The sequence below is a fragment of the Phoca vitulina genome, unplaced genomic scaffold (assembly GCF_004348235.1).
Source record: "Phoca vitulina isolate PV1807 unplaced genomic scaffold, GSC_HSeal_1.0 scaffold44, whole genome shotgun sequence".
NCBI lineage: Eukaryota > Metazoa > Chordata > Mammalia > Carnivora > Phocidae > Phoca > Phoca vitulina.
Genome location: NW_022589747.1, coordinates 2,960,280 through 2,970,199, shown reverse-complemented (window position 1 = coordinate 2,970,199; position 9,920 = coordinate 2,960,280).

Below are 9,920 nucleotides of genomic sequence, written 5' to 3'. Positions count from 1 at the left end.
GGGGGGGGGGGGGTGGGTGCAGAGGGAAAGGGAGAAAGAGAATCTCAAGCAAATTCCATACCCAGTGCAGAGCCCAACACAGGGCTCGATCTTAGGACCCTGAGATCATGACCTGAGCCGAAATCAAGAGTGGGACTCTTTTTTTTTTTTTTTTTTTTTAAAGATTTTATTTATTCATTTGACAGAGAGAGAGAGAGACAGTGAGAGAGGGAACACAAGCAGGGGGGGTGGGAGAGGGAGAAGCAGGCTTCCTGCTGAGCAGGGAGCCCGATGCGGGGCTCGATCCCAGGACCCTGGGATCATGACCTGAGCCGAAGGCAGACGCTTAACGACTGAGCCACCCAGGCGCCCCAAGAGTGGGACTCTTAACTGACTGAGCCACCCAGGCTCCTGGGCGATACTCATTCTTTTATTATTATTATTATTATTTAAATTCAATTAGCCAACATATAGTACATCATTAGTTTCAGATGTAGTGTTCAATAATTTATCAGTTGCATGTAACACCCAGTGCTCATCACATCACGTGCCCTCCTTAATGCCCATCAACCAATTACCTCATCCCCCCACCACCTCCCCTCCAGCAACCCTCAGTTTGTTTTCTAGAGTTAAGGGTCTCTCATGGTTTTTCTCCTTCTCTGATGGCTTCCCAGTCAGTTTTCCCTCCCTTCCCCTATGATATTCTGCACTATTTCTTATAGAAACCATATGATAATTGTCTTTCTCTGATTGAATATTTCGCTCAGCATATACCCTCTAGTTCCATCCATATCATTGCAAATGGCAAGATTTCATTTTGTGATGGCTGAGTAATAGTCCATTGTGTATATGAACCACATCTTCTTTATCCATTCACCTGTCAATACTCATTCTTTAGAGGAAATATAGACTTAGTAAGGAGAATGTGGCCAAAGAAAAAGAGTTTAAAATGATGTTTTAGGGGCACCTGGGTGGCTCAGTTGTTAAGTGTCCGCCTTCGGCTCAGGTCATGATCCCAGGGTCCTGGGATCAAGCCCCGCATCGGGCTCCCTGCTCAGCAGGAAGCCTGCTTCTCCCTCTCCCACTCCCCCTGCTCTCTGTGTTCCCTCTCTCACTGTGTCTCTCTGTCAAAAAATAAATAAAATCTTTAAAAATAAAAAATAAAAAAATGATATTTTAGAACTGTATATTTTTCTTTTCCTTTAAAGATTTATTTATTTATTTATTTATTTATTTATTTATTTATTTATTTAACAGAGAGAGAGAGAGCTCAAGCAGAGGGGAGAAGCAGAAGGAGAGGGAGAAGCAGACTCCCTGCTGAGCAAGGAGCCCGATGCAGAACTCGATCCCAGGACCCTGATATTATTACCTGAGCTGAAGGCAAATGCTTAACTGACTGAGCCACCCAGGCACCCCATTTTCTTAAAGATTTATTTATTTATTTATTTGAGAGAGAGAGCACAGGTGGGGTGGAGGGGCAGAGAAAGGGCGAGAAGCAGACTCTTGCTAAGCAGGAAGCCCAAAAAACTGTATATTTTTCAAATACTTGAAGATCCACAGTGGGAAATTAACCAGAAACCATCTTTTGTGATGAAGAGGTAATTTCCTTTCATTCTAAGTTGTAAAGGTATCAACTCCTACATACTCATCAGAGATGCCAAGAAAGAAATAAAGTGGGAGCTTGTGATTTCAGTTGTCCCTACCTTTTACTGTTTCCTGCTATGTCTGCTTCTATATTCATTCATACATTTTAAAGCCAAGATGCCCTTCAACAGATGAATGGATAAAGAAGATGTGGTCCATATATTCAATGGAATATTACTCAGCCATCAGAAAGGATGAATACCCAACTTTTACATCAACATGGATGGGACTGGAGGAGATTATGCTAAGTGAAATAAGTCAAAGAAGAGAAAGACAATTATCATATGGTTTCACTTATTTGTGGAACATAAGGAATAGCATGGAGGACATTAGGAGAAGGAAGGGAAAAATGAAGGGGGGGAAATCAGAGCGGGAGATGAACCATGAGAGACTATGGACTCCGGGAAACAAACTGAGGGTTCTAGAGGGGAGGGGGGTGGGAGGATGGGTTAGCCTGGTGATGGGTATTAAAGAGGGCACGTTCTGCATGGAGCACTGGGTGTTATACACAAACAATGAATCATGGAACATTACATCAAAAACTAATGATGTAATGTATGGTGACTAACATAACATAATAAAAAAAAGAAAAAAAGAAAGTGTTAAAGGAAAAGAAAAAATAAATAAAGTTGCTCTCACAAGCAAAGAAGGGAAATACACCAATTACATGAAGTACCATTTAGGTGGATCAGAGTTCAACCAGTCTGAGGTGGACCAGGGTGACAGTGACCTGGGGCTGGCGTCTGTGCCCTCATTCCACTGGCCCCCCTCTCGAGTCCTCTCTGCTTACTCTCTCTGCAGACAAGAATCAATACAATTGGGGCGCCTGGGTGGCTCAAGTCAGTTAAGGGTCTGCCTTCGGCTCAGGTCATGATCCCGGGGACCTGGGATCGAGCCCCACGTTGGGTTCCTTGCTCAGCTGGGAGTCTGCTTCTCCCTCTCCCTCTGCCCCTCCCCCTGCTGGTGTGCTCTCTCTCTCGCTCTTCTCTCTCTCAAATAAATAAAGAAAATCTTTTAAAAAAGAGAGAGAGAGAGAATCAATACAATGAAATGAAACAGAGTGAAATAAAAATAAATAAAATAAAATAAATTAGAGTATGGACCACCACTCTACTGAAAAGAATACAGTTGACTCTACGACCACATTTATGTCAGTTAGTAGACTATGTTCCCCCCAAAATACAAGCTTGTTAATTCTGCTGGAAGACTTTCCCTGTGAAATTAACCAGAGTTTATAAAATGCAAATGAAAGCTAATTGAGACAACTTTTGCCACAGCACAAATGAGAACCTGAGAGATGTTTTCCAGAGTGACTTCCAAGCTCACATTAGTAACCAGGATAAGACGCCAAATCATTTTATTGGAAGTTAGCTACCGAGTTCAAAGAGGTATTTCCAGTTTGGGGAGATTTAATCTAAGTCTGTCTCAAGTTTAAAAACAGTTAATAAAGGGAAAATATTTTGTGAGGCCTGAAAAATCCAAGACAACATTACCTTTGGTCATCAGGCACCCCAGATATTAAACTAAGTTAAAACTGATGCGTCTGGATCCATAATCACAGCCATCTTCCTATTTCAGTGGGGTCACACCATAAATAAGGCTATATCAGCCGACTTCAGCCTCTAAATATAACTCTTATGTTTAGGCTAAAAATAGTTAATTCACATGCAGTGCAAGAATTCTGGATCCTGAAGTTTATTTTGAAATTGCCCTATTCTGAGTTGAATGGCTGATCTGTAATTTGTCCATGTTTCTGTGGGGGAGTGTACCAGAAAACCACGCATTTTTAATGGAACGGCCACGTAAATGAAACTAAGCATCCTTCAAAAATGCAAAGAAAATATAGTTTCTGTATTTTGAATGAACCCTCACCAAAAGAATAGAACAATCCACGAAGGTATCGATCAGACTTTACTGTACGGGTTTATTCTTCAGAGTAATCATGGGCCAATTTAGTGTTTACTTGGCTCCATGATCAGGGCCATTGAACAGTAAGAGCATTTGATGATTCTGGCTCGCTGAAGTGAAACGCAAGGTTGGAGTTTGGAGACTGTTTGTATATTTAATGGCCTCCTCGGAAAGTGTTCTCAGAGGTCCCTGGCCCTTCAGGCAGATGTTACCTGGAAATGAGGCTTTTCCTTTTGGACAACAGCTCGCTGTTGCCAGCCTTGCTGCCTCTCTAGACCCTGAGTCATAAGCAATATGATCTGACTTGTTTCAAGTGCAGCAGTTTGGATTCTTAAAAAAAAAAAAATGCTGTGCTTGGAGTTTAAAAAGTGTGCTGGAATCATCTGAAGAATTGGCCGGTGGCTTGCAAATGCAGACAAGCCCTCGCCCACTGGGTCCTGTATCAGGTCTCCTTTGGGGCAGCCCACAGGGCCACTCCTACGTCTGCAGTATCCCTTGCCCACCGCTGACCCGACAGGTGGACCAGCAGTCCAGGATGTCACAGACAAGGGCAGTGTTCATTAACCTCTGAGTGGAGGGCTAAGACCAGCCACCCCTCCGCACCCCGAGTTGGGGTCTGGGGGTCAGCCGCAGGGGGGAATGGCCCACAGGCAGGGGGGATGCCCTCGGAATTGGGAACTCAGTCCCAAGTCAGAGGAAAGTCATTTTCACATCGATGTTTCAGCTTTGTGGGACCACAAGGAGCCCAGATACTCAGCTAAACCTCACTCTGTCTGTGTCCGGGACGGTGTTTCTGGCTGACGTTGGGATCTGAATCAGCACACTGAGTAAAGCAGAGGGTCCTCCCTGGTGTGGGTGGTCTCAGCCAATTCATCGAGGACCAGAATAGAACACAAAGGTGGAGAAAGGAAGAATTTGCTCTCTTTGCTGGCTAGGCTGGGCCGTCAGTCTTCTTCTGCCCTGGGACTGGGGTTCTTACACCATTGGCTCCCCGGCTCTTGACCTTTCACACTCCAACTGGAACCCTGCCACTGGCTCCGCTGGGTCCCCACCTTGCAGACTTGGGACTTCTCAGCTTCCAAGCATAATCTTGTGAACCAGTCCCATGCATATATAGAACCTGTCTGTTCTGTTTCTCTGGAGAACCCAGATTAACACAGGGCCTACCTGGAGGCTACAGGAGCTGAGTGCCCAGACCATGGGTAGGACTGATAACTGATTGCTGAGTAAGGATACCCAGACAGACCTCAGAGGCATCCAGCCCAGTGTCGGGGGCCCACAGAGAGACACTGGGGCTCAGAGAAGGAGAAACTGACTTGCCATGTAACGGCTAATTCTTAAAAAGACAAAGTCATCGCATCCACTGGTGTGATGATGCTCCTTTCAGTCTGGCTGGGCAGGGAGGACAGTGCAGGGATGGGGGGACCAGGGCCGGTGCCCCGTGATAGCTGTCCTGGGGAGGGGACACAGTGAGAAAGAGTGCAGATGAGCAGTATTTCTGGGAGCACTCGCCCGCTGATCGCCTGGTTGCTGCTTCATTCATTCATTCATTCATTCATTCCTAAGAATTCCTAAGACAGTTCCTCCCACCAAAACGCAGAATTGATTTCCTGCCTCAGCGCTAGATGAGATACGATGTCTCCCTTCAAAAAGCTGAGGAAACAGTCTGAAGACCTTCTGGAGAGGCTTAAGGAAGAGGAATCTACTGTGCAGGTGAAGCATCTCCGTCCACAAACTATTATCTGAACAGAAAGCAGTGGTCCATCTTTCTCTCGGGGAACTCCGCTGCATTCTGGCCCTGTGTACGGGGGCCACCCTGCAAGCAGCCAGCGCGGTGGGTGCAACCGCGGTCCCCTCCGCCCGACATCGTGAAGGAGGACAGAAGATGGGTGTCATCACGGTGACAGCCTCCCTCACGGTCACCGAACCCCTAACCCAGCCAGACGGAGCCCCTAGACATTCAGGATTGTGTGCTTCAAACAGGGACCCCAGCTGTACTCTTGGGAAACAAACAAACAAATCTCACATCCATGTCCGGACAAACAACAACAGAAAACTAGTTTTGCGTATGAAAATGTTGGGGGGATGGGGAAGAACACCTGGGAGGAACCAGCTTCAATGTGACGGTATCAAACAGACACATGTGATGAGAAAAAATAGTATTTCATATGTTTCAAAGAGCTCTGATCCATATTCTTTAGCAGATTAAAAAGGGAGCTTGGCTGTGGAGCGAGAACCATCAGGCGGGAGGAAAGATTGCTTTCAGATGGAAAACACGGTTATCACAATTTCAAGAACAGAATCAATGATGGTATTGAACAGGAAGGAAATTGAATACATTGTTTAGAAGATATTCCCCTCAACTTAAAAGGAAAATGTACAGATGAAGACTTTTGAGTGAAAAACATAAGAGCCATGAGCTATAGATCCAGGAGGAAGAGAAACAGCTCCGTGCGTGCGCGGGGGCATGCGCATGCGTGTGGGCACAGGCGCGGGCACGCGCGTGTGCCTGTGTGCGCGCGCACGCATCCACCTGCACCTCTCCAGGACACGGCCAACAGGCTAAGTCACAGGACTCACAGAGAAAAATATTCTAAATCTGAAGAAAGTTTTCAATGGAGAAAAAACAAATAATGAAGGGAGATGAATATCCAGACACGCCCTGGCAAATTTTTTTTATTTTTCCAAAATAAAAGGAACCAATATAAAAATGTATAAGAGAAGGAAGGGAAAAATGAAGGGGGGGGGAATTGGAGGGAGAGATGAACCATGAGAGACGATGGACTCTGAGAAACAAACTGAGGGTTCTAGAGGGGAGGGAGCTGGGAGGATGGGTTAGCCCGGTGATGGGTATTAAGGAGGGCACGTTCTGCATGGAGCACTGGGTGTTATACGCAAACGATGAATCATGGAACACTACATCAAAAACTAATGATGTAATGTATGGTGATTAATAAAATAAAATTTAAAAAATAAAAAAAAATGTATAGGATAAGCTAGAAGAGGTGAGGGGGGAATGATTGTCTACCAAAAAAAAAGAGAGAGAGAGAGAGAGAAAGCTGGCATTAGGAAGATAATAAAGCCCATAGAGAATTGTGTTGAGAACAAAGCAAAACCATGTAAGCAGCAGATACCTGCATGGGGGGAGGACAAGGTCCTGAGTCAGCTTTCCGGAGACGTGCCCTGTCCTGTGGGAGCTTCTTCTTTCCACTCTCTCCCTGGGCCACCTGTGGTGTGGGCATCGGACAGCACACAGCTCTGGAGGCCCGGTCCCGAGAGTCAGAGGCATTTGTATTCTGCAGAGATGGGATTTTTCTCTTTTGTTCTTGTTTTGCTTTGTTTTCTACATAGCTCCCCTAGAAACTCCCGCTCTGTCATCTCTTGCAAGAGGCATTGTTAGTTTATGTACCACTAAGAATATGAAAACAACAACAAAAAAGCCAATTATACTCGGACATCTTATCTGACAGATGTTAAAATGCAGAGAAGGAAAAATAAGTGCCTCAGAATTTGGGAAATTCACTATTTTCCAGGTAGTTCTGTGTCGAGAACCGCACCCGAAATTCTTTTTGAGGTGGTTCTCAAATTTTCCATATTTCTTTGATGTCCATCTTCAAGGCTCTTCGAACCCAAGCCAGGCTGCACCCGACCAGCTTGGAACGAGAGGTGGGAAGTTAGGGGCTGTCCCTGGAGCTTTGCCTTGGCTCCTTGTAACCCAAGAGAGGCTCCTCTGGGTCTGTGTCATTCCATGTGTTTCCTCAGGCCCGCCTTCATACTGGGGCTTCACAGAAACTGGTGTTTTTCACCCCATAAAACTACACAATTGGTATGTCTCTGTCTCTTTTCATTTCTGAGATTTGGAGCATCCATTCTGTCCCTTTGTATGAGCTGAAAACTTGGGAGGAGTTCCTTAAACATGGTTTCCTCATCTGGAGAAATGAGTTGCCCTGTAGAGTAAATAACTGGGTGTTTGTAAAGCCCCAAGAGACAGAATATCACGTCAACGTGCCTCCAGAGTGATAACCGGCCCCTGATGCCTCCTATGTGGCTCACGTGTCCCGGATGTGGATGGGGAGGGTGGACCCTGTGCCCCAAGTTCTGTCCCAGTGTGTTCTCGAAGACACAACAGCACTGCTGTGGCCTTAGCCACCTCCTAGAATGAAATGCACATTTGCGTGAACCATTATGCCAGAAATGGACACATTCTAGCATGTATTACAGAGGCCTGAGATAAAGAAGTGTATCAGGCTGAGAGAAGTGAACTCTTTTTCTTTAAACTATTTATTATTGAGACAAACACATAATAGTTTTACCTTTGTTCTGCAAAGAACGTAGGACCTTTACTGAGTCAATGGATTTTGATCTTTGGTACTAAAACGTGGAACGTAGCCAGCTACCTTATATAAAAAGTCCTGTGCTGAGATCTGCCCATCTGGTCCAAATCCTCATATTCAGGGTGTTTTGATTGTAGTCGGCAGCTCCTGCCAGTCAAGACCCCCGATGCAGGACGTCTAACCCATGGCCATTTCCCACTGAGTCTTTTGCTTAACTAAGAGGCTCATTCGGGGGAGGGAGGAGGTCCAGGGTTCGGGGGAGGGAGGAGGTGTAGGTGTGCAGGGAAGGGAGGAGGTCCAGGGGTGGGGGGAGGGAGGAGGTACCGGGGGAGAGGGAGGGGAGTACAGGGGTGCAGGGGAGGGAGGTGCCATAGGTGAAAGGTGTTTTTAAGTCTTCACAGGGCAGAAATAGTTAAAAGAGCTAATTTTTCTAAACATGTCACCCAGGAAATCCCATACCTGGAAACTGAACTCTAGTCTGGACATACTCCTGGAAACCTGCCCATTTTGTCCTAGGACACTCTTCATTTTCTGAAATCCATAGAATCAGAATTTCCTTTTATTTTAAAATTTAATGTACTTACTTTCAAATGTTTAATCAGCCTTTGAGTTTTAGTGCATAACATGGTTTTAAATGATGAAAATAATTCAGGCATTAAAAAGGCAGACTATATGGAGTCATGAGTGAAATCTTCCCACGCCCAGCACAGTTAACATGATTTCCCAGACACCTTCTACACATGTACAAATTGCTTTGTTAAGTTGTGTTTCTAAAGAAATGGGAATCATACTGTACATGACGTTCTACAGAATATTTCTCCTGCGGGCAGTAGATAAAAGCCAAGGGAAATCAGGACAGAGAAGCATATCGTCTTTAGGACGAGAGTGGATGTTGCAGGTGCCCAGTGCCCAGGGAGATGTGCAAACCCGTCAGGCAATCATAGGGCCTGGAGGAGACAAACCGCACGTGAACACAAAGGCTGTTCACACGCAGAAGTCACTAGCTCTGGGAGGAAATCTCTATCTAGTGCGTCAGTGTGAACACGACAGGTAAACACATCCTGGGAGACCAGAGTAAACACATCCTGGGAGACCAGAATGCTGTGTGATGCCGAGGACGCTGCAGGGCTTACCTTCCTTGTCTGGTCTCAGACTCTTGCATGGATCTCTGCTTGGACTTGTGTGCTGAGAGATTCAACATTTGCAGTTAGCTGAGTTGGCATTGCTCATCCCGTGGAGGCCCATGTCTGGATGTGCTTTGAAGTTGCTTAGTCTGGGAAGCCTCTCCTCCCCGGGCTGGTCTCTGGGCCCAGGGAGCACCCCCCGAGGCTCCCCAGCCCACCCACCCTCTCCTCCTCTTCCAGGGCCCAATGCCTGGCAGTTCTCCTACTCTGACAACCCCCACAAACCAGTCGCCATAATGAAGGAGGCCTCAAAGGTGCTCTTAGAAGGAGGCAGCATCATAGAGAGGCCCCGGGACTGCCGACTCAGAAGACAGAAATCCAAATTCAAGATCCACTATGCACCAGCCCTGGGCTTGGACAGCCTGCCTGTGCTCCCGCCATGTCTCTCTCCGAAAGTTGTGCAGGCTGAACCTCCAAAAGCCTCAAGACCCTTTTTCCTACAAACCCTTTCCCAAATCTCATACCAAGGGGCATTTTTCTATTCTATTCTACTTTTTGCCCTGGTTTTTAGTGCCCACTTACGAGCAAGTTGAAAGCGAGAGTTAAGCACAGTGTCATAGATTTTTTCTTCCCAACAAGAGGACCTGCTGCAAAGGCACACACGTGGGGACGTTTGGTTGGTGGCAACCCCTCCCCAGGCATTTGCTCGGATCCAGGCTCCCAGGTTGTGATGAGAGCAGGTCCCAGGTGGACTTAGCTGTTCACAGGGGTGAGGATAAGGCACACTCAGGGACCTTAACCGAGGAAGAGAAAGGCCCATAAGGGAGGAAAATCTGAATTCACACACTCTCCTGCGATGGACGTGTTGTGGGGGGCACTTGGCAATCCCTCAGTGTGGTTTCCCCGGGGGCCGGGCCACGTCTCCCTGCCA